Consider the following 25,919-nt stretch of genomic DNA (forward strand, 5'->3'; position numbering starts at 1 on the left):
TCACCGAAGACTCTAAATTGCCCGTAGGTGCCAATGATTGTTTTTCTATGTGTACTGCGATTGGCTGGTGACTAATTCAGGGTGGACCCCGCGCCTCCTGCCCGAAGATAGCTTGGATAGGCTCCAGCAGCCCGCGAGTCTAGTGAGGATAAGCGGTGAAGAAAATGGATGTATGTTCTGGAAGTGATTTTTTTTATAAGCTGGCACTTTCCGACACCTGATCGGCTTGTATGCGATCCATCTAAGGACTACGAATTTAGATGGAGAGGCCCCCGGTGAACACAACCGAAGAGCAAATGTTTTTTGTCCCTCCTGCCTTGCAACGAAGTCCCGAATACGAACCAATGAGCAGTGACCGTGGTTTCATCATTTTTGCTGTATACACTGCGTAATACAATTGCCTAGCCAGTACAGCAGCCTGACACACGGCATCTCTTCCGGTCGGGTTATTGCTGCTTCCTGTTCCATTCTCTTCCTTCTCCCCCAATAAGAGCACCACATCTTCCTCCTCCTCCTTGTTCTCCAAGAGCAGCGCCACCATGTGGTCACCCAGTCCCTCAATAACCCCTCTGCGAGTGACCTCAACCCCTGATGCTGCTAATCATAAAACAATAATAATCATAGCAAGAGTTTTGTTAATACATAAAGGCAATCGGTGTAAGAAAATGCCATAATGACACACACCACCCACTTGGAAAAGGTTTAAGCTTTTATCTTATCAAAGTAAACCTGCCTATTTCATCTTAAGTTCAAGTCAACCCTATAATTGCTAAAGCGTATAAATCACAGAGTCAGGTCACAGAAACAACAAGAGTCAAAGATGCTTGCAATACATAAGGACAAAAGTATTTCACAATTTTGTATAACAAATTATTTGGATAACAAATGCATGGTCTGTGAAGTGCAAAAGATAGAAAGACTTCCTTGTTAGTACAGTGGACAGTATATAAGCCTGTCACGCGGAAGACTGGCGTACGATTCCCTGACGGTGTCACGTACGTGGTTAGGGCGAGGGAGAGTAACGCAAGGCAAGAACATGGTGGACCCAATTGCAGGGAAGCAGGAAGGCAAGGCAGGAGTGCGGGAGTCTCAAAATAATATTTAATCTTCAAAAAAGGAAAATTACACCTGACAATGACATACCACAATGACAAAGACAATATGGGGAGAATTTGTAGAAAAGTGAATGTCTCAGTGACAGATATTTCAAGTGTGAGAAAGGAAGCTTCTCCCGCAAGTGGCGCCTTTCTCCTTGGGGTTTCCCCACACTTAATACATCTTTTTAATGCACTTCGGAATTCTCCGAACAGTTCTTTCGGCGTGTACTAAAAATGCCTGAAATAATTTTCTACACATAATAACACTATTAATCTTGTCCTGCAAGACCTTCCCTGGTCTTTCTACCAGAGGGATGCTTCACTTCAAATAACCTTTCCCAACCTTTGTTGGAGGATTTCTCTATGTTGCGGGTCACACAAAACTTATGATAAGAAAAAATTCCTTGTCTCGGACTCACAAATAATTTCGTAACTATCAATGTGCAGAATTTTGTTAAAAAGGTCTCTGCTTACCTTAGTTTATAAGCGCGCTGTTTGTGAGTCCAGGCCAAGTAGGTGATGACCAAAATGAACCTCTCCTATCAGAATCAGAATCAGAATCATAATCATCTTTATTTGCCAAGTATGTCCAAAACACACAAGGAATTTGTCTCCGGTAGTTCGAGCCGCTCTAGTACAACAGACAGTCAATTTACAGAACACTTTGGAGACATAAAGACATTGACAAAAAAACAATTGTGCAAAAAGATGCAGAGTCCTCTAGCACTTAGAGTAGTTCGAATGACTAATATTGCAATAGTCCGGTGCAATGACCATTGTACAAAGGGCGCTGAGACTTCAAGGAGTGTATGCGGTTTAAAGTGACGAGTAGTGCGATAATCTGGGACAATGTTGGTTGTGCAAATGTTGCAGATACTCCACAATCAGTGTGCAATTGGAGCAGATGCTCCTCTGGCATGAGTGGCAAGTATATGCAAATAGTGCAGCATGGCGAGACAACTACAGTGAGTGCACGAGTAATACATAATTGGCCCCACAGAAATGTGACAACGAACTCAAGTAAAAAAATTGCCAGCTTGTTGTAATGGAATTATAGGTTAGCTGTTTAAGAAGTTGATTGCAAGAGGGAAGAAGTTGTTGGAATGTCTACTAGTTCTAGTTTGCATTGATCGGTAGCGCCTACCTGAGGGAAGGAGCTGGAAGAGCTGGTGATCGGGGTGCGGCGGGTCCGAGAGGATTTTGCACGCCCTTGTCTTAGTTCTGGCAGCGTGCAAGTCCTCAAGGGTGGGTAGGGGGTGTACCGATAATCCTTTCAGAAGTTTTGATTGTCTGTTGCAGTCGGTGTTTGGCCGGGTGCGGCCGGGTGGGTGTGTGGTGTGAAACTGTCCTTTTCAAATCTGCAGTAGAAGGTATTCAAGTCGTTGGCTAGTGTGCTATTTCTCTCAGCTTAGGGGGATCGTCGCTTGTAATTAGTCAGCGATTGGAATGCATGCCAGACTGATTTAGAGTCGTTTGCGCTAAACTGATTTTCCAACTTTGCTGCATAGATCCTGTTTGCAATGTTAATTTCTTTAGTCAGCTGGTTTCTGAGCTCGATTATACAGGGCCCTGTCCCCGCTCTGATATGAGTCCTCCTTAGCTTGACGAAGCTGCTTAAGTTTAGCAGTGAACCACGGCTTGTTGTTGTTGAATGTGCGAAATGTTGGTACACAAACCTCTTCACAGAAACTGATATAGGATGTGACAGTGTCCGTATATTCATCCAGGCCGCCAGCTGAATTTTCAAAGACACTCCAGTCTGTGCAGTCTACAAAGCTTTGAAGTTCAATCTTTGCTTCATTGGTCCACTTTTTCACTGTTTTCACTGTAGGCTTCGCGCATTTAAGTTCTTGCCTGTACGTCGGTATTAAGTGAATTAAGCAGTGATCAGACGAGCCCAGGGCTGCACGAGATATAGCACGGTATGCGTTTTTTACCGTAGTGTAGCAGTGGTCGAAAGTATTATTTTCCCTGGTAGGACAGTCGATGTGCTGCTTGTATTTAGGGAGTTTGTGGTTGAGTTTAGCTTTGTTAAAGTCCCCGAGAATAATGAGGGGTGAGTCCGGTTGGTTGACTTGTTCGGCGAGCGTTAGCAGTGCGGCGTTTGTGTTAGCTTGAGGCGGTATGTGGACTCCAGCCAGTATGAACGATGCTAACTCACGTGGCGAGTAGAATGGTTTACAGTTTAAAAATAGCGACTCCAAATGCGGGCTGCAGTGTGTGCTGAGCTCCGTGACGTGCGTACACCATTTTTCGTTGATATAGAGGCATATCCCGCCGCCCTTTGTTTTCCCCGATGATTCCATGTCGCGGTCCGCTCGATGAATGTTGAAGCCGGGAAGCATGACGGCGCCATCGGGAACAGCGTCGCAAAGCCAGGTCTCCGTGAAGCACATGGCCGCGGAACGTCCGAAGTCTTTACTGGTCCTTAACAGAAGATGAAGCTCGTCTATTTTGTTGGGTAGGGAGCGTACATTCGCGAGGTGGATCGACGGGAACGCCAATCTGTGTCCTCTCTTGCGGAGTTTCACCTGAATGCCGGCCCGTTTCCGTCTGTGGCGCCGCTTCCGTCTCCATGCACCGAAAACCGCGGATGCTGCTCCGGTGAGTAACTCGAGGAACTGAGCAGATTTGCGAAAGTTGGTGACAGAAAGTACGGAGTAGCCTCCTTGATGGTTAGCAGGTCTCCCCTTGTGTAAGTGAGTCGTGTAAGGTCTCCAAAGACGGACGAAAAACACAAAAACAAAAACAATACTCGAGAGCGCGTTACCGAGGCGACCACACTGGCAGGCGCCATGTTGTATATATCTACTATCAGACAAATCACGACGCGGGGTCACCATCTGTTAAGGATGTAATATAATGTCAATGTTCAATAGATCATGGAACCTTCAATCGTCCTTGCGTGTTCATTTTCTTTGTCCAAAAAGGGAGGAAAAAATAAAGACACCAGAGGGCTGAGTGTCAGGGTTCATTCAATCAACTGTACACCAGAGTGCAAGTCCACTGAATGAGACACCTCGTTTACTGAGCTAACTCCTCTTATACACATCAGAAGGTTTCGTGATGACTGTTTGGCAGAAGGTATCTCTGGCCTTGGGTGTTATCACAAAATGGGGGAGTCATATTAAAACCACCATTCCTCAGTAATCTAAACTCCTACATAATTTCAAGGATAATAAAACTTCATCATGTATCACCCTAGTGTTTTGGAAACGAAACTTAATTGTCAGATAATGGAACATAGCTTCATGAGTATGAAATATAACAATCCAACAAAACTCACTGTCTTTTCCCTGCAATCAGCAATCCACAATGCAGCTACCATTTTCACTATTCTCTTATTATGCGGAGTTACCACACGTTTCGCTTCCTTATTGAAGCGGTTTTGCGGATGTTTGCTTCCTCATTCTTTATGTACCGCACTGTAGATTCATTCACGCTGTAATGGCGTGCCACAGATGCATAACTTCTGCCCTCTTTGATCAAATCTAAAAGTTTCACTTTTTCGCTGATGGTCATCATCTTCTTCTTCCTCTTGGGCGCTTTCGGGATAAATCCACTCGTGCTCTCGTTGGTCGATGTCGCGCCGGGAACCAATCATGCGCCTTTTATGAGTGCCCGTACAGTACAGGCATGTACAAAGCTTCTGAGGCAACTCATCTCTTTGTTTGGCATGCAGGGAAACCTCTCGTGCGCATCAACAGAAAACAACGCGTCTCCGCAATACGGCTGCCGATATGGCTGTATTTATTTATTTTTTAATTATTTTTGTTTTTATTTTTTTTTAATGAATATTTTGGAAAAACCCGCGAAGCACTGAAGCCGCAAAACGTGAAGCGCCAAGTGGCGAGGGAACACTGTAACCCCAAATTGAGTCACCCATACTGTTTTAAGAGGTGTATTTTATGAAGGATCACAAATACATTTGACAGTTTACCAGCAAAAGTCAAAGTTTCTTTTCAGTCTTATTTCAATCAATAATTCACTTCTTGATATTGACGTGACGAAAACATTGGACCAAATGCATTCATTGCTCAAAGGAAGTGTGGGTCTTAATGGTCCATATTTCACAAACAAGTTTGTTTTATGTATTTTAGCAGTCATTTCCAATTATAATACTTTTTGGAGCAATTGGGAAAGAACTAATTCACTTTTGAACCCTCCTTTTTTACCGCCAAAATCGAAAATTGAAAAGCACTGGCATTGCTGGTGTGGGAAAGGAATGTACAATACTATGAAGTGGAAGTAATTCGTCATATGTTATATATCATAGCTGTCAGATGGATCCCCTCACCTTCAAAGTGACAACTTTTCAGGAAAAAAACAAAAACAGCTTGCTTGAGTTTCCAAACACCGGTTTGTTCAAGCTGGTATTACAATACTTCCACACCGAAATGTCCTCCAACACGCACCTTGATCGACAATTCTCTTCCTCAGGTCCGGGACACACAAAAGGATGTTTCCAATCTTAAAAGAGTTCATCTGCTCCAGACCCCGCACATGAACATAAAAAAAATCAGGCGTTTAACAATTTCTGTCGTGTTGTGTGTGGTGTGCTCCGATAATCTCAAACGCACAACACCACAAGCAAGGATTCTGTAGAATGGCGATGTCGTCCATAAAGGACTTGCTTTGAAACCAGTTTGTCGTCTGGGCAAACCACCTTCATACAAAAAAAAAAAAACATCGGGTGAGATGTTTTTTTTTTTTTTTTGAGCAGTTGTTTCCTTGTTCCTAAATCAGGGCGCTTCTTGATTGGCTCCATTCTGTTTCACGTCACAATTCACGTCATGACTGGGGGAGACGGCTTCCACACGTGGAGATTTTGTAAGTCGTAAATATTTTTCAGCCCCGACCCATATCGGTCCCTATCTTCTGAACAAATCCACTTTTAAGTCATTTCAGATTTAAAGCAAGGCAAATTTATTTATATTGCGCATTTCATACACAAGGTAGTTCAATGTGCTTTCACGATTAAAAGCATTTAAAAACAAACAAAAAAATAGCTTGTAAACATTTAAAATAAAGAGAAAAAATAAAAGTACAATTAAAACAGCGTACGTTCTACTTTTTCCGCTTGTTGGCATAATCTCATAGGATAATCTTTTAAAATAGTCTGGCGTTTGAGGTCCTCGGTGGGGACAGGGCAAAATTGGGACAAAAACAACCTGATTGTCTTTGTGTGTACCAAGCCTAACATGATCTTTCCTTCACCTCAAGTATTGTCTTCATTCTCCACATTCTCTCTTCATCAAAACGATCTTCTCTTGCTAAATGGAGGACACCTTGTCTTTATTTACAATTGAATGCAAACTCAATTTCCATGGTGCTGCCCCACCATCGCAAACGTCAGCCTGTTCTGCCCACACGGTTCGTTTGAAATGCCCACAGCCCCCCGACAGGCCTGTCGGACTCTCAATTGTGAATGGCGATACTGAAAAAGACTCCGCTGATACAAGTTCGATGAACAAAGACAACTTTATTGGCTAACAAGCTATATACAGTATCCGCCAACAACTGCGGCAAGTGCGAGAGTCACATTCAATATTGGTGGCTCTGAAATCTGGAGGGACACCATGCCTTCTTCTCATGCCGTCATGCGGTCAGCTCCTTCCTGACTCCAAATATGGCCGACTACCTTCTCATAATCTTTCAAGCTCCTGAGGTTACTATCACTGTTTGAAAGGTATCCAGTATTTAATTTGTTTAAATTTGAATTTAATCTTTATTTATCCAGGCAAGGTAATTGAGAACAGATTATCATTTGCAAGGCTGACATTGGAGCAGACAGTATAGTAAAACAAAGCAAAATAAAAGCAAATACAAATACATAGACGAGAAACTGGACAGTGTGATATAGTTACATAATATATTACATTACAAAATGTGTGTTTGTTTTATTCAGGTTCACATGGTATGCAGTTTTCCATCTTACCCAAAGAGTTAAGCGTTTCTTCGCCATCTATTTCAATCAATCATTTGCTTATTTGAAATAAACATCACAAAATCATTGGATAAAGGAGATGTATGGCTACAAGTGTTTTAGCACGAGTGCTAATTCTCAACACTTGTTAACAGGAAGCCTTTAAGAAGGTACACTGAATATAGATTTCAAATCAGAGCCAAAGTCATTTGTTTTAAGATTAAACATTATGCCAATGTGAATATTCTCTTTCATCAGGTCCAGGGCTTGACATGAACTTTTTGCTCACCAGCCACTGTGGCTTGTAATACCTTTATTTTACATGGGTTTCACTTTCCGCAATGAATGGCAAAAAAACTATAACTCATAACGAAATCAAGATTTTTTTTTTCGATGTTCCCTTAAGATCCGAAATATCTCAATCGAGACCTCAACAGTCGATGACTTTACTGCTCCCTTTTTATGTTTTTTTTTTAACATGTTGATCAGCCATCGAATTTGAAAAATGTAGTTATTTTTGACAAAGTAACAAAGAGAAATTACAGGTTTTTTCAACTTCAAAGAGTGAAAGTAAATTGTCGACAGTAAGATAAAAAAAAAAAATACCTAAAAATCTACTTTCGTACAATGTCCAGTAATCCTCACTCCACCTCTGGGGTTAGGTTCCAGACCTCTCATGTGGCTCTGGCTCAGTGGGTAGATTGGGTTGCCCAGTGACTGAAGGGTTGCTGGTTCAAATACCGTCTGCATGTCAAAGTGTCCTTGGGCAAGACTGAACTAGAATTTGCTCCCACTGGGCCTGGCAGTACCTTGCATGGCAGCAGCCACCCATTGGTGAATGAATGTGTGTGAGTGGGTGAATGTGAGGCTTTGGGCACTGTGGTAGTGTATAAAAAGTGCAGTCCATTTACCATTTCGCGATAAGTGAGATTCTGCAATTTTGAAAAACCCTATTTAAATACACAAAAGGCATGTTTTTATGGCTTTTAGGGCAATCAAAACGTTTTTAAGGTCTTTGAACACATTTAAAACTATACAAACACATTTAAACACAATATATTGCAAGAGAGTAAGAGTAATAGATACAAATATTATCCAAACAGTAAAAAAATGAGAGCAACAACTGCAATAACACTTACAAAAAAGGTCTGCAAGTGAACTGCGATAGAGCGGGGGGTTACTGTACTTGGTTACTTCCACCATTGCAATCACATTTTCGGACTGAAGACACTTGGCATGAACAAATGTTTCCTCAACCAGCCGACAAATTCTCCTTCTCCTCTTTTGGTCCACAAAGTTCCTCCTCGTAGTCTGCTGTCCTTCTTGCACACTTTTTCATACGACGATGACAACATTTTATGATGTGTTATGTATTATTATATGTTAATTATAACACAATAAATAATATGTTATTGAACTTATATCATTAGTTATTAACTTTAGGGGTTTCCATTACGTTAGATGCTGGAATGGAAAGACCTGACCGTGTTGCGCAAGTTAGCGTAACGCAAATGTTTAAGGTGAACGTAACAAATACTGTTCTGAATTGGGTTTAGTAGCACATGCAAAACTGTGAACGAGCTAGCCAGGAGTTGAACCTAGAATCTTCTGATCCGTAGTCAAACGCGTTATCCATTGCGCCACTAGCCCACGATGGTGTTGGGCCCTCTGAAAGCCCTTGTGAATTATTTTCACTGTCCCATGCAAACTATTCAAACAGCAGCAATAAAGAAATTTATTTCTGGGATTCGTTCCTGCCGTGACCCGGATTTGAACCGGGGTTGCTGCGGCCACAACACAGAGTACTAACCACTATACGATCACGGCTTGGGTTGGTTGAACCTGGCACGAAAGTTGTCTGTCTAAAACTGTTGGCTGCAGGAAGGCTGAAAGGAAAACCTGCAGGACGCTGAGCCAGGACGACAGTGAATTAATGTAAAGGGCATGATAGGCATTAAACTGTCGATCAAGTGAATCCTCTCAACAGTTTACTGTATTGATAAGAATATCAATCAACATTTAATTCAGATTACCATTTCAACAGCTTTTATGCTCACATCGTGTCTGGTGATGAAATGCGACACGCATGTCACGCTCCACTTGATCATAATTTTTTATTCCATAAAATAAACATTGAAGCCATAATTTATTAAAAATTAGACAGAATCATCAGAATCAGAATCATCTTTATTTGCCAAGTATGTCCAAAAACACACAAGGAATTTGTCTCCGGTAGTTGGAGCCGCTCTCGTACGACAACAGACAGTCAATTTACACAACACTTTGGAGAAAGAAAGACATTGACAAAAAAAAAAAAAAAAAAAACAGTCACTGAGCAGTAAAGGGTTGCGCTTTATCTGGTAATGCCGGTACATTATTTTTTTTTTGACAATTGTGCAAAAAGATGCAGAGTCCTCTAGCACTGAGAGCAGTTCGAATGACTAATATTGCAAAAGTCCTGTGCAATGACCATTGTGCAAAGGGCGCTGAGACTTCAAGGAGTGTATGCAGTTTAAAGTGACGAGTAGTGCGGTAATCTGGGACAATGTTGGTTGTGCAAATGTTGGATTCTCCTCAATCAGTGTGCAAATGGAGCAGATGCTACTCTGGCATGACTGGCCAGTCTATGCAAATAGTGCAGCATGGCGAGACAACTACAGTGAGTGCACGAGTAATACATAATTGGCCCCACAGAAATGTGACAACGAACTCAAGTCAAAAAATTGCCAGCATGTTTTCATGGAATTGTAGGTTAGGTGTTTCAGAAGTTGATCGCAAGAGGGAATAAGCTGTTGGAATGTCTACTAGTTCTAGTTTGCATTGATCGGTAGCGCCTACCTGAGGGAAGGAGCTGGAAGAGCTGGTGACCGGGATGTGGAGGGTCCGAGAGGATTTTGCATGCTCTTGTCTTAGTTTTGGCAGCGTGCAAGTCCTCAATGGTGGGTAGTGGGGTACCAACAATCCTTTTAGCAGTTTTGATTGTCCGTAGCAGTCGGATTTGATTATGTTTGCAATTTAACATTATGCAGAATCATTTTCATCCTATTACATAATAGACTGAAATAGCTTTCCCGCGTAATGTTCTTGACAAAATAAAAAAAATATAGCAATTCAGACAAATTTGGACAAACTGTTCTGGAAGTGCACGGTGGGCGACTGGTGAGGACATCTACCTCACAGTTCTGGGAACCGGGGTTTAAATCCCGGCCCCGCCTGTGTGGAGTTTGCATGTTCTTCTCGTGCCTGGGTGGGTTTTCTCCGGGCACTCCGGGCACTCCTCCCACATCCCCAAAACATGCGTGGTCGGTTGATTGAAGACTCTAAATTGCCCATTGGTGTGAAGGTGAGTGCGAATGGTTGTTTGTTTCTATCTACCCTGCGATTGCCTGGCGACCGGTTCAGAGTGTACCCCGCCTCCACCCGAAAATAGCTTGGATAGGCTCCAGCAGCCTGCGAGCCTAGTGAGGAGAAGCGGTGAAGAAAATGGATGAATGTTCTGGAAGTGATTTTTTTATAAGTTGGCACTTTCCGACACCCGATTAGCTTGTATGCGATCCATCTAAGGACTACGAATCTAGATGTAGAGGCCCCGGTGAACACATTTTTTTTGTTCCTCCTGCCTTGCAACAAAGCCCCGAATACTAACCAATGAGCGGTGACTGTGATGTCATCATTTTTGCTGTATACACTGCGTAATACAATTGCCTACCCAGTACGGCAGCCTTACACACGGCATCTCTACCGGTCGGGTTATTACTGCTTCCTGTTCTATTCTCTTCCTTCTCCCCCAATAAGACCACCGCATCTTCCTCTTCCTCCTTGTTCTCCAAGACCAACACCACCTCTTCACTGCCACCATGGGGTCACCCAGTCCCTCAATAACCCCTCTGCTAGTGACCTCAACCCCTGATGCTGCTAATCATAACACAACAATAATAATCATAGCAAGAGTTTTGTTATTAATACATAAAGGCAATCCATCCATTTTCTGAGCCGCTTCTCCTCACTAGGGTCGCGGGCATGCTGGAGCCTATCCCAGCTATCATCCAGCAGGAGGCGGGATACACCTTGAACTGGTTGCCAGCCAATTGCAGGGCACATACAAACAAACAACCATTCGCACTCACATTCACACCTACGGGGAATTTAGAGTCTCCAGTTCATGCATGTTTTTGGGATGTGGGAGGAAACCGGAGTGCCTGGAGAAAACCCACGCAGGCACGGGGAAACATGCAAACTCCACACAGGCGGGGCCGGGGACTGAACCCAGGTCCTCAGAACTGTGAGGCTGACGCTCTAACCAATCGTCCACCGTGCCATGTTTTGCCACTCGGACTGAGTGACAAAACATGCCTGTGTTCAACACATTCTTTTGTAGTTGCTGAGGAAATTGAAAAATTTGACCCATCACTTCTAAATTTAAGTTTCTAAAGGTAGTAAGTAAATACCAAGAAAAAAATAAGTTTGCATACTGTTCTATGATGCACCAGAGAGAAGAGAAAACTTTTCATTTATGTTATTTGTGTGTCTCATTGCTGAAATGCAAAACAAACATTTCTGCTAAGAATGCTGCACAGTCGAAAAGTAAATCTGACAATTATCAAAGTATATTAAACTCAATGAGGAATCGCAGAGCTTTCTGTTGCTAATTAACCGTTATGGGATGATGGTGAACTCTGATCTTGACGCGCCTGTTATTCGTTTTTATATCAGCATCAGAATTTCTTTTCTTGAAATACGTTTCAATCTGAAGAGTTCATCTACCAGGTTTCACTTTTTAAATAAAGTATTCAGTGGATTATACATAAAAGAATAACATGCTTAACCCAGGAATGAAAGAAGTGTATAAATGAAGTATGCAGTGCTGTACATTAAGGACTATAACGCTGAAACTGGAAATGGAAGCAATTTTATTTTGAAATGATTCTTCTTCGTTCCGGGCCTGACGGTCGAGGTTGAGGTCTGCAGGATGGTAGATGGTAATCGTTACTTTGTTCCTTTTGTCCTTGTTTCTGTTTTTTGTTTTAGGGTTTTCAGGTGATTGATTACGCCATGATTTACCGTCCAAAATGTCAAATGCAGTTTTTTTCAGGTTACAGCCTGACACAGCAGTTTCCATAGTGTAGTGGTTATCATGTTTGCCTCCCACGTGAGAGGTTCCTGGTTTGAAACCGGGTGGAAACAATACTTTGTATTTTTTCATCTGCCATGATTAACTATGGGGAGAGATTTGTCTCAAAATTCTTTCCACAAATATATACATGATTTACACAGTTTTTTAAAAAACCACAAATATATCTACAATTTACACGTTTTTCTAATTTTTTTTAATGTTGTGTGTGCCTTTATCATGATCACATATCATGATAAATTATGAATATTTACATATCATTTTTGAATATTCAATTCTGCTTGTGAATTGTTGAATGTGCGCTTATGGATCAGTAGGCACACGCGTTTATTTTTTTAGACAAACGCAACGCAATTTTCAAGATATTCACACACACACACAAGTTGAGAATCTTCACACGTGTGGGAAGGCCCGTCCCTCCATCCGCTTGGCGGCAGTGTTGCTGTCTACATTGAGAGTGTAGACGATGAAATAGATGATTGAGAGCTAGTGATTGTTATTATTTTAATACTGTAATAAAAATCTGTTTTTTGTATCTTGATGACAGATGAGGAAGGTGATTTCTTTTAATTTTCCTTACTAATGACGGGGCTGCCGGTTGTCCACCTTGTTCAGCCACGGTCAGCTTACCGGGGATTTCGGCAGGGTCGGACCACAGACTGTTTCAGTCAAGTCATCATCCTGAGAGGAAACTGCAGCAATGGTAGAGGATGTCAATATTGATTGGATCAAAGGCTTTTCGAAGTCCAAAACAGGTGGGCTGCCAAATGTTTACAGGTGGTGGGTCACTCCTCTTTGTCTCATTTGCATGTTTATGTTGCTCTATATTTTAACCAATGTGCCTTTTTATTTTGTAGTGTGTGTGACCTTTGGTATTGTTAGTGACCCCCCTTTTCCTCACTCTCACTCTGTAAGCTTCCCTGAATGAATCTGTGAAAGTGAGTATTCTCTGGCTGGAGCTGTCGGCCTTGTCAAAACAGGCATTGCAAATAATTGGCAATAACAATTAAGTTTTACTTTTCAAATAAACAGCTTGAAGCAAGCACGCTTTACCTCTTATTTGGGAAACTATGCGAGCGAGAGTGAGGACAGGCGGTAACGAACATGTTAAAACTTAAGATAAGTTTAAATGTGCTTAAAGCATGTGAGAGGCTTTTTTTTAATTATATGGTCTGTCAATATCACTGATTTTCACCAATTAGGTCGGTCTGTAAAGTATGAGAGTGAGTGTTGCTCTCTGAGCATTCACACACTGAAGCCGAGAAACAACAAGTGTCCATCAGGCTGCTGAACCCGTCTGAAGCTAAATGTGGACGTGAGCGACATCCTGACCTCGATGATGATGCAGCTGAACAAAGGCGATCTAAAGATGAGATCCACGTCTGCTTCACCGTCACGTGATTACACGCACGTTAATTGACACGCACATGCTGCGCGCTTGATTGCATTTGTGTGATACAAAGGAAATATGAGTGAACTCGACTGACTCACTTCCGTTGATGGCGGCATCCAAGATGTCCACCATGTTGACGTGGACGTGCCTTTGAAGCAGCGGTGTGCCATCAGGGCCAGCAAGGGCAAAACACGATCACAAGCATCGACCGACATTTACAATTCAGTGGTACTTTGATGCGAGAGTCTACTAATTTACAAACGACTTTATGTATAATTATCAGCCGGTCGATTTGTTTTGCTTTATGTTGGGAGCAAGAATTGGACTTAGAATACAGTAGAATTCATTTATTTGATATATATGTGGTGGCACGGTGGCCGACTGGTTAGAGCGTCTGCCTCACAGTTCTGAGGAGTGGGGTTCAATCCCCGGTCCCGCCTGTGTGGAGTTTGCATATTCTCCCCATGCCTGCGTGGGTTTTCCCCGGGCAGTCCGGTTTCCTCCCACTTCCCAAAAACATACATTAATTGGGGACTCTAAATTGTCCATAGGTGTGAATGTGAGTGCGAATGGTTGTTTGTTTATATGTGCCCTGCGATTGGCTGGCAACCATTTCAGGGTGTACCCTGCCTCCTGCCTGATGATAGCTGGGATAGGCTCCAGCACGCCTGCGACCCTAGTGAGGAGAAGCGGCTCAGAAAATGGATGGATGTCACAAAACATTGAATAAAAACAGATGCATTACTTTGATTTAGCATGAGTGCTTTTTCTTTCTTTTTTTAGGTCAAGCAGAAAGGAGGAGCTGTATCCCTTTTATGCCGGAACAGTTTTACTGTGCCGCAGTGGACTTTTCAAGCTACCACTGTGGTTTCTTAGTATTTTAATGGGTATTTATTTTGGATCAAAGTCGATCAGTCGAACAGAACAACGTTTCTTGAAGGGAGTAAGAAAAGAAGACAACAAAAGACAAAGCACGAGCTGTAAACAAGATGGGGATAATAAATCATTATCTACAGTACCTAGAAGAACGACACATTAGATATGATTGTTATGAGGGAAGGACAGGACAAGATGGAACAGGACAAGGACAGGAGGGGAAGCATGCAGGGCAAGGGTCATGAACCCGGCTGTACAACTGAAGTGTGGTGGGAGTGGATATGTAAATTGTAAATGTCTATAGGACCAGTGTGAGTGAGAGGATACCCAAGAAATTTGCATAGTCACAAGTTATTTGTCGCAATGAGTGAGTGGACCCACACCCAGCAAGTAAGTCCCAGGCATGGGTGTGTGTCTGCGGACACTTGCAAGTGAATTTACATCGTTTTGCATGCACAATGACCATCAGAAGTGTCCTGTAATTGCTGTGCATGCACCATGGGGGCTGAGGACCCCACCCACTCAATCGAGAGGCGGGGTCGGGCCCAGGAGTTCACCAGAGAGCAACCCGGTGACTGGCAGTCAGTGTTTAATGTTTGAATCTGTTCATGGAACGACACAATCTGTGTCTCGTCTGTCTGGACCTCAGTCCCAGGGACTTCATCCATCTGGACCTCTGCTTCTGGTGCAGGAGTTTGATGCAGGGTCAGAAGAGCTGTGGCACCTTGCGCTCTACTTGGGTTCACAAGTCTTTTTGCCGAAGCTTCTTGAGATTGGAGACATCTTTCCAGTTTGTGGACACGCCGATTTCGATCAGTGGTGGAGGTGAAACTGAATAAACATGGCACGTAGTCGGGTGTAGGGGAGGGGTGGGCAAACTACAGCCCGTGGGCCACATCCGGCCCGTTGATCATTTCAATCCGGCCCGCCAAATATTGGAACAAAACTGCCCAAATCATATCAAAATCATGACTATATTCATTTGACCCTGTCCTGCCAAGTGGTTCCAACAGGTAGTGCAGTAGGTACAGTGATACATTGATTTGACTTTGGCTGGTCTGTTTTTACTCTGCTACTGTTCTGAACCCTTCTTCAACCATGAGTGGGCCAAAGAAAGGAAAAGTCGACTGAGTGCCGTGTGTTTAATATAGAATGGACTACTAAATATTTTTTCACTGAAGCCCAGTCAAAGGCTGTATGTCTAATTTGATAAGAAAGCATTGCGGTTTTAGAGAAATATAACATCAGCCGTCATTTTTCTACCAAGCATGCTGATTATGCTCACGGCCAATCGACGCAGGAACTGATTGTCACGATCGGCAATGCCGTAAGGGTAGATCCCAAAAAATAGACTCCAGGTCAGAGGTCCAAACAATTTTACTTAAATGGCAGAGCATGTGATGGCGAGACATACGAAACTAAAGGAACTCACAACCAGAGAATCAAAAACAGATAACGCAGGGAGACACGACAAACGGTCGTGTGGTATAATCGTACTGAGCCTAAATTTGGACAGCGGTCAGAACGGCGGCAAAAACGAGTGAATATTCCGATGCCCACACACTGTCACGGTGGCCCCTAAAAAGGCTGATGATTACAATGCATGACAGGTGCGTCACCAATGTCCACGCCCACCCAGACACTGCAACACAAAGAAAAACAACTTGAAACACAGGGCCATGACAGTATCCCCCCCTCAAAGGACACCTCCTGGCGGACCACCAGGCTTCTGCGGGTGGAGAGAGTGGAAGGCCCGGAGAAGGGATGGATCTAGGATCCAAGACCGGGGAACCCAGGAACGCTCCTCAGGGCCGTAACCCTCCCAGTCGACCAAATACTGCACACCCCTGCCCCTTCTTCTGGAATCCAATAGTTCACCCACCGTGTACACTGGCTCACCATCAACCATCCGCGGAGGAGGAGGCACCGCTGGAGGACACCGGTTTGAGCAAGGAGACATGGAATACCGGGTGAATTTTCATGGTGGGAGGGAGCCGAAGTTTAACTGCCACCGGGTTTACAACAGAGTCAATTTCGAAAGGACCAATATACCGAGGACCCAGTTTTTTAGAACCCCCGGCCAAATGCAAATCTCGTATGGACAACCAGACCTTCTCACCAGGACGGTAGGGAGGAGCTGAGATCCGATGACGATCAGCTAACTGCCTGTTGCGAGCCTCAGTACGGGACAAGGCCGCCCTTGCATCCCGCCACACCCTATGAGCCCTTCGGAGATGGACCTGTACTGACGGTACGACCACCTCCCTCTCCTGAGAAGGGAACAACGGCGGCTGGTAACCGTATGCAGTCATGAAAGGCGACCTTCCAGTAGCAGAGCAAACGAGGGTGTTATGCGCATATTCCACCCAAGGCAGGTGAGAAGACCACGAGGAGGGGTGCTGATGGCAAACACAGCGAAGAGCAGCCTCCACATCTTGATTCGCCCTCTCAGCCTGCCTGTTGGTCTGCGGGTGGAAACCAGGATGAACGACTGGAGGACGCCCCCAGCGCTTTGCAGAACAACCTCCAGACCCGAGAGACGAACTGCGGCCCCCTGTCAGACACCAGATCAGCAGGAATACCATGAACTCGGAAGACATGGTCGACAAGGAGATTAGCAGTCTCAAAGGAGGACGGCAGCTTCGGCAGAGCAACGAAATGGGCCATCTTGGAAAATCTGTCGACAACACTCAGGATGACTGAGTTCCCTCCAGACAGCGGAAGGCCCGTGATGAAGTCCAAGGCGACGTGGGACCAGGGGCGGGAAGGAATGGGCAGTGGACGAAGAAGACCAGCTGGAGGACGATGGGACATCTTGCTACGGGCACACACTGAGCATGCCGCAACATATTCTTTAACGTCCCTGCGTAGTCCCTGCCACCAGAACCGTTGGGAAATGAGGAAAAGTGTCCGACTGACCCCAGGATGGCAAGCGACTCTCGAAGTGTGTCGCCACTTCAACACTTCTGGACGTAAAACGACCGGAACAAACAATTTGCCATCAGGAACACCTCCCGGGGCCTGGACGTCCCTCCCCGCCTCTTCCACCTTCTTCTCAACCTCCCACTGAAGCACTCCCACCACCCGGGTCCCAGGTAGAATGGTCTCCACACCTGGCTGAACAGCAGCCGGGCCATGCAGCCTAGACAAGGCGTCAGGTTTGCCGTTCTTCAACCCCGGGCGGTAAGTGATGATGAAGTCAAAACGGGTAAGGAATAGGGCCCAACGTGCTTGACGGGGGTTGAGTCTTTTAGCAGTCCGGAGGTAAGACAGGTTCTTGTGGTCGGTGAAAACTTGAAAAGGTTCCTTCGTACCCTCCAGCCAATGCCTCCACTCCTGCAGCGCCAGGACAATGGCCAGCAGCTCTCTATTTCCCACATCGTAATTTTCCTCTGCAGGGCTCAGGCGCCTAGAGAAGAAGGCGCAGGGGTGCAGCCTCGGGTCGACCGGGGACCTCTGGGACAGGACCGCCCCCACACCTGAATCAGATGCGTCCACCTCGACAACAAAAGGAATGTCAGGATTAGGATGATGTAACACAGGAGCCTTCACAAACAATTGTTTAATATGATCAAAAGTCACTTCTGCCTTAGGGGTCCATACAAATGGTATTTTATTGGAAGTCAGTCTAGTCAGAGGTCCCACTTTAAGGCTGTCATCCCGTATAAATCACCTATAAAAATTAGCAAAACCCAAAAACCTCTGCAACTGCTTCCTCGACGTTGGAGTTGGCCAATCAACCACAGCCTGGATCAGCCCGAAGCTGGCCCTTCTCCACAATGAAACCCAGAAACTGTACCGACTCCACATGGAACTCACACTTCTCAGCCTTGACGTAAAGACGGTTTTCCATCAAGCGCTGCAACACCATGCGGACATGTTGGCGATGTTCACTTAGATCACGGGAAAAGATTAAGATGTCGTCCAAGTACACAAAACAGAATACATTTATCATGTCCTGGAGCACATCATTAATAAGACACTGAAACACAGCGGGTGCATTCGTGAGTCCAAAGGGCATGACTAAGTATTCAAAATGACCTAATGGAGTATTGAACGCAGTCTTCCACTTATCTCCCTCCTTCATCCTCACTAGGTAATAGGCATTTCGCAGATCTAATTTTGTGAACACCTTTGCAGACTGCAAAGGTGCAAACGCCGAGTCCAACAGCGGGAGAGGATACTTATTTTTTATCGTGATGTCGTTAAGACCCCGTAAATCGACACAGGGTCGCAGGGTCCCATCCTTTTTATCGATAAAAAAAAATCTGGCACCCACTGGCGACGATGAGGGACGAATCAACCCAGCAGCTAGCGAAGTGGAAATATAATTCTTTAATGCCTCTTGCTCAGGCTTGGAAATCTGATACAGCCTCGCACATGGTAGCGGAGCCTCGGGAATCAACTCTACGGAACAGTCGTATGGACGATGCGGAGGCAAAGACTGGGCGCGATCCTTACTGAACACGAGTTGCAAATCATGGAACTCAGCCGGTACTTTAGCCAAATCGATGTGCTCGTCTTGAACACGGGGGGTGGTAGTCAACATGGCAGACTGTAGAGAATGAGAATGACAAAATAGGCTCCAATTCACAATCTGTAGTTGATCCCAATTAATATCTGGATTATGAAGTTTTAACCACGTTAATCCCAGCACAACTGGAGCAGATTGACAGGGCATAACAAAAAATCGCCGCGATTTGATGTGATTACCAGAGAGCTTTAAACACAGTGGAGCCGTAACCGCCAGGATACGCCCATCCAAATCAAGAACTTTCCTCGGTTTGCTAAGTCTGTACAGTGGACAATTTAGAGTCTCTATCACACAGGAGTCCACAAAACACTCATCAGCTCCGGAGTCAATTAACGCGGAAACCTTCACACTGCCGCCAAATCCCGATACTTCGCCCGGCAATTGTAGTCTCTTGTTCGATCCAGTTTTCAATTCACCGGGTACCAAGTCTTCATCAAAATACTCACACGATTAGACGTTCCTTTCGGAGGCAGAAGGTGCTGTCACCACCACCTGGCCGCTCTGCTTGGAACGCGTAGCGTCACTTCCCCGTGAAGGTCTCGCCATGCAGGTGGATACTTTGTGTCCTGGTCGGCCGCAGTACAGACACGGCCCCGCTCTCATGCGTCTCCGACGTTCCGTCTCCGCCAGTCGCCCCCCCGCCGAGTTGCATCGGCTCCTCCACGGCCAGGGCCGGCTCCCTCGTCGACGCCGAGGTGGATGGGGGAACACAGGCGGCGTCTTCCATGGCGGACGAAGAATGTCCCGGGGAAGCGGACTCAAAAGAATTGCGCCGTTCAGCCGCCCGCTTGCGCTGCCGTTCCCTCAGTCGATTGTCCAGTCTAATGGCTAGTCCGATCAACTCCTTCAAATTAGTGGTCTCGTCCCGGGCCGCCAACTCATCTTTGACGGCAGGACAGAGTCCCCGACGAAAAATGCCGCTCAACGCAACATCGTCGAATCCACTCTCTGCTGCCAGGATGCGGAACGAAATGGAGTATTCGGCTACTGACAAGTCCCACTGGGAATGGTCCAATAACCGGCTACCGGCTTCCTTGCCCTTGACGGGGTGATCAAAAACTCTCCTCAGTTCAGATTCGAATGCCGGGAAGGAGGAACGTAACCCTGGGTTGGTGCTGCTGACCGCCATCGCCCACGATGCCGCCTGACCCGTAAGTAGACTCATTATAAAAGCCACCTTCGTCTTATCCTGGGCATACGTGACCGGTTGTTGGTCAAATACTAGAGTACATTGAAAAATAAATTGACCGCAGCCGCCGAGCTCCCCAGCATAACGAGGTGGATTTGGGAGACAAGCTTCCCTGGCGGGTGGCGCCGCGACCACCGTGTTGGTGGTGGGTGCTTTTGCCAGAACCGGAGGTAATCCAAGTGCACACACCTGATCAACCCGAGAACTCAGAGTACTGAGATGGGTCGTTAACGCCGTAATTGCCTCCCTGAGCTCGTGTAACGATGTCTCGTGTCTCCCTACCAAATGTCCCTGACTTGCCAACGCGTGGCGAAAAAAGTCTGAGTTTGTGGGATCCATTTCTGGTCGGAATATTCTGTCACGATAGGCAATGCCGTCAGGGCAGATCCCAAAAAATAGACTCCAGGTCAGAGGTCCAAACAATTTTACTTAAATGGCAGAGCATGTGATGGCGAGACATACGAAACTAAAGGAACTCACAACCAGAGGGAATCAAAAACAGATAACCCAGGGAGACACGACAAACGGTCCGTGTGGTATAATCGTATTGAGCCTAAATTTGGACAGCGGTCAGAACAGAGGCAAAAACGAGTGAATATTCCGACGCCCACACACTGTCACGGTGCCCCCTAAAAAGGCTGATGATTACAATGCATGACAGGTGCGTCACCGATGTCCACGCCCACCCAGACACTGCAACACAAAGAAAAACAACTTGAAACACAGGGCCATGACACTGATGGCTACGGCTCAGCTGTTAAAATCAAGCTTGCAGGCTCAGCAAAACAACTTTATCTGACAAACTGCCATCCAAGATTCTGTCACACAAGACCAGTGAAACAGCGCCACGGGAGCTGCAGATGGAACTGATTGATCTCCAATCTGATACTGTCTTAAAAGAGAAGTTCAACTCTCAAACTGCATGAGTTTTATGCTTCATGAAGCCCAGACAAATTTCCAAAAATCCAAAAGATGGCACAGAGGATGCTGGTGGTTTTTGGCTCGACATATGTGTGTGAACAGACTTTTAGTGTGATGAACACCAACAAAACATCCTACAGATCCCAGCTGAGTGATGACCACCTCAGATGCGTTCTGAGAATTGCCACAACAAAACTAACAGCAGACTTTGATGCACTGACAAAAAAAAAGGTTATCAACAAAAACAACACTGTTCCCATTAAAAGTAAGTCTCAGTATTAACACTACAATGCCTTTTTTTGTTTGTTTATTTTTTTTTATGTAAGAATCTGGTCCTGTCTTGGCCCGCCTGTCAAATTTTAAAACTCCCTGAGTCAAAACGTTTGCCCAGCCCTGTTGTAGGGGATCATGGCTCTTCCTTTCTGAAACAAAAAACTAATAATAATAATAATGTTGTTCAATAATTAATAATAAATAATTTAAAATTATATATGTAATATATATAATAGGCGGCATGGTGGACGATTGGTTAGAGCGTCAGCCTCACAGTTCTGAGGATCTGGGTTCAGTCCCCGGCCCTGCCTGTGTGGAGTTTGCATGTTCTCCCCGTGCCTGCGTGGGTTTTCTCCGGGCACTCCGGTTTCCTCCCACATCCCTAAAACATGCATTAATTGGAGACTCTAAATTGCCTGTAGGCGTGACTGTGAGTGCGAAAGGTTGTTTGTTTGTATGTGCCCTGCGATTGGCTTGCAACCAGTTCTGGGTGTACCCCGCCACCTGCCCGATGACAGCTGGGATAGGCTCCAGCACGCCCGCGACCCTGGTGAGGAGAAGCGGCTCAGAAAACGGATGGATATATATAATATATATATATTATATATATATATATATATATATATATATATATATATATATATTTATAAAATATAAATAAGTAAAATAATTGAATAATAACTAATAATGTTGTTTCGTTTGGCTGTGCTGCTCAGTTGTGAGTTAGCTGCACTTAGCTTCCACAGCAAGGCCCATTTACCACTCTAGCGTGCAGCGAGCAAGCTAACGATGGCTCCGCCCTGATGATGCGTCTTCACCGGATGCCTCGATTTTACAGAACAGCTTAGTGACGTAATTTAAGCTCCCAAAAAAATTCCAAATAAACAAGCGATGCATTGACATTTTGAAGACGCATATGGATACGTCATATAGTTTTGTAAACTTTCAACAGACACAACATGGCTTCGTGGGTAACTTGATACTCGTGAATGGGGCAGTGCCGACTGTCTAACTACCCGGGCTTCCTCCTACCGTCCCGCTGTCGTCAGGTGCCGTGTTTGGCTCTGACATTCCTTGTGTGTTTTTGGACATACTTGGCAAACAAAGATGATTCTGATTCTAATTATGATTATGTCACTGACAACGAGAGTAAATTGACTTGTGTGCTTATTTTAATGATTACAGTCCACAATAAGCATAAATTTTTTTAAGTTGAGCCTCCTCACCTGATTTTACATTGTATAAGTTATCACCCCCCCAGTATAATTAATTCCTTTTGGCTCATCCATTCGACACACCCACAGCGTCTGAGAGATGAGAGGTGGCCCTTATTATTCAAGTTTTGAACCCTGATTTCATATACTTAGCGATCTGTTTTATTCATTCAAATTTGGCAGGCTTGTTAACATTACTCTTCCCTGTGGTGTGTCGAATTTACATGCCATTTTTTAGGCCTGCTTAGTGCCACTTTAAAGGCATTTTACTACTTTTCAAAGGGGAAAATGGATTTGAGATACAAGTAAATTGAGTCACTCTCACTGTTCGAAGAAGCGTATTTTATTATGGATCACATGTACTGTACACTTTACAGTTTACCACAAAGAGTCAATGCTTCGTTACAGTCTAGTTCCATCAATCCTTCATTTATTTGATATGGACATCAATAAATTATTGGAAAACAAGTGTGGATTTTGGCACCAGTGCTAATTCTTAATATTTGTCCACAGGAGGCTTTTAGAAAAGACAAAGACAACATAAAGATAAACGTAGTTGATAAAATGCATGAATGTAGATTTTTGTAAATCCGTATGATAGTCATTATTTTTTACATTAAACATTGACATTTTCAATGCAGGCTTCTTGATCACTGTGATTCTCACCAGCACACTTGTGTTTATTAGGCCAATTGTAGCACATGTGCTGTTGGGGAGAGGGAGATAAGCTACTGGGCTAGCTCTAGATTCGATAAGTGGTAAGACGAGCAAAGAAAGGGCCAGAGTCGAAGCAGATTGAACATGAAGCTGGCAGTTTACTTATAACAACAAACAAGACATATAATTTTGGGCACATCATTTGGCATATGCACCTTAACAAAACCTTTCCTCTTATATAACACCTTATTGTTGACTTAAGGAGTGAGACAAAAGGTTTTAAGTTCAATCACTTTTTCCTATTTTATTTCTGTTTTATTTTATTGAACGGTCATTTAGTCTAATTTTGGATAATAAGCCTATTATTTGCTTAATTTTCTGGTTCAAGCGCAATTGTCGGTTTATGAAATTAACCAAAATCACATTGCGAAATCTGTAACGACACTTCAAATCGACCACACAAATGTCCCTTTAAATCACAACAATATCAAAATTAAATTCAAAGACAATCGGAATTACAAGGCAATCATAGAACAATGCTTTCAAATGTCCTTTTTGACAAAAAAAAATCCCAAGAGTCCACAAGCAAGCAAGTCTATTTCTTGCTTTAAGTTAGAGCATTTTGTTTTTAGAGGGTTTCCAATGGATTCAAGACATTGCCATTCTTTTTCCATCCATCCATTTTCTGAGCCACTTCTCCTCACTAGAGTCGCGGGGGTGCTGGAGCCTATCCCAGCTGTCATCGGGCAGGAGGCGGGATACACCCTGAACTGGTCGCCAGCCAATCGCAGGGGACATAGGAACAAACAACTATTCGCACTCACAGTCATGCCTACGGGCAATTTAGAGTCTCCAGTTCATGCATGTTTTTGGGATGTGGGAGGAAACCGGAGTGCCCGGAGAAAACCCACGCAGGCACAGGGAGAACATGCAAACTCCACACAGGCGGAGCCGGGGATTGAACCTGGGTCCTCAGAACTGTGAGGCTGACGCTCTAACCAGTCGGCCACCGTGCCACCTCATTCTTTTTTATGTGGGAAATGGATTTGATATACAGGCAAATTCAGTCACCGTCACTGTTTAAATGAATGTATTTTAATAAGGATTACAAATACACTTTATAGTTCACCACCAAAAGTCAAAGTTTCTTTGCAGTCAATCAATCACTTATTTGATATTGACATCACTAAAACATTGGACAAAATGTATGCATTGCTTTAAGGAAGTATGGGTCCTCATGGTCCATATTTCACAAACAAGTTCATTTTAGCGGCACGGTGGCCGACTGGTTAGTGCGAATCTAGTGAGGAGAAGCGGCTCGGAAAATGGATGGATGGATGGATTTCTGTACATTTGCATTCAAATTGTCAAAATGAAAGCAATTAAAATCATGTCAGGAGTGGGATTTGAACCCACGCCTCCATTCAGAGACCAGAAATCCCATTTAGAAGGTGCTCAACCTTGAGTCTGGTGCCTTAGACCGCTCGGCCATCCTGACATGTTGAAAAAGTGGCATGTTTTGCAACATAATTATAAATATATGCCAGCTTTTCAAATTCGTGGATGAAAGTTTAAAATCTTTATTGAAATATAAGAAATCCAGACTGCCAAACCATGTGGGACATGTGTTGGTTTCTCTGCCACTTATTCTTTCCAAAATTCTGTGCTTTTTTTTCAAAGCGCCGTAAGTTGGAATGATGATCAAATTCCAAATGGTGGAACACAGGGAACATTCCCATTCCCAGAGTCAAACCCTGGCCTCCTGGGTGAAAACCAGGAATTCTGACTGCTTGCCCATATGGGAAACGCATTTGGTTTGGGTTTTTTTTCCAAAATATTGAACGCTTCCCCAAGCTCAATCGGTCGTTTTCTGCATGAATGTTAAAGCCAAATTGGTGGAATGCAAGGTAAAAAAAAATCGCTCTCATTCTCGGAGTTGGAACTGGTTCCCTGGGTGAAGATCCATCCCATAATATTGGAAGTCAAGTAATGTTACTTTTCCAGGTGACAAAGTCTAAAAAATAGAGTTCAGAAGAGATTCAAGGAACATTCCCATACCAGGTGTCAAACCCGGGCCACCTGGGTGAAAACCAGGAATCCTGACCATTAGACCATATGGGACACATGATGCTGGGTCTTCAAGTTATTTTTTGAAATTCTATACTTTCTTTCCAATTGATACGCTCAGGCCAAAACAAAAGAATTCACATTACATTCCCATATCGGGAGTAGGAGACCAATGAAAACCAGAAATCCTGACCGCCAGACCATATGAGACACGTTGGTCTGCCAGTTTTTCGAAGCACAAAATATTTGAAATTTTCTGCATGATCAAAGCCGAAAGAGTGGAATACATTATTCCCAAACATTCTCAAACCAGGAGTCAAACTCAGACCTCCTGGGTGAGAACCAAGCAACCTGACGGCTTAACCATATGGGAAAATCCTTTTTTTTTTTTTTTTTATTTTCCAAAATATTGAACATTTCCCCAAACTGGAATTTTTCGACATGATGTAAAAGCCCAAATGGTGGAATTCAGAGAACGTTCCCATACCCAGAGTCAAACCCAGCCCTCATGGGTGAAAACCAAGAATCCTGGCCGCTTGGCCATCTGGGAAACACCTTTGTTGTGTTTTCTTCCCCAAGCTCAATCGGAAGTTTTCTGGATGAACAGCCAAATTGGTGGAATGCTGGGTAAAAAAATGCTC

The 25,919-nt window shown here is 44.2% G+C and overlaps 5 non-coding genes across 5 annotated transcripts; 1 reads left to right on the forward strand and 4 right to left on the reverse strand.

The window, feature by feature from the left end:
• Positions 1-8,600: 8,600 nt before the first annotated feature.
• On the reverse strand, positions 8,601-8,673 carry trnar-acg (transfer RNA arginine (anticodon ACG)). The gene has a single exon. It is a non-coding gene; the product is annotated as a tRNA-Arg (tRNA).
• A 105-nt stretch (positions 8,674-8,778) lies between these two features.
• On the reverse strand, positions 8,779-8,850 carry trnah-gug (transfer RNA histidin (anticodon GUG)). Its single transcript has one exon. It is a non-coding gene; the product is annotated as a tRNA-His (tRNA).
• A 3,284-nt stretch (positions 8,851-12,134) lies between these two features.
• trnag-ccc (transfer RNA glycine (anticodon CCC)) lies at positions 12,135-12,207 on the forward strand. The gene has a single exon. It is a non-coding gene; the product is annotated as a tRNA-Gly (tRNA).
• A 12,395-nt stretch (positions 12,208-24,602) lies between these two features.
• trnal-caa (transfer RNA leucine (anticodon CAA)) lies at positions 24,603-24,709 on the reverse strand. Its single transcript has 2 exons — positions 24,672-24,709; positions 24,603-24,648 (listed from the first exon to the last, which is right to left on the reverse strand). It is a non-coding gene; the product is annotated as a tRNA-Leu (tRNA).
• Positions 24,710-25,260: 551 nt separating this feature from the next.
• Positions 25,261-25,332, reverse strand: trnae-uuc (transfer RNA glutamic acid (anticodon UUC)). The gene has a single exon. It is a non-coding gene; the product is annotated as a tRNA-Glu (tRNA).
• Positions 25,333-25,919: the final 587 nt, after the last annotated feature.

Source organism: Phycodurus eques, unplaced genomic scaffold (assembly GCF_024500275.1).
Source record: "Phycodurus eques isolate BA_2022a unplaced genomic scaffold, UOR_Pequ_1.1 contig_83, whole genome shotgun sequence".
Lineage (NCBI taxonomy): Eukaryota > Metazoa > Chordata > Actinopteri > Syngnathiformes > Syngnathidae > Phycodurus > Phycodurus eques.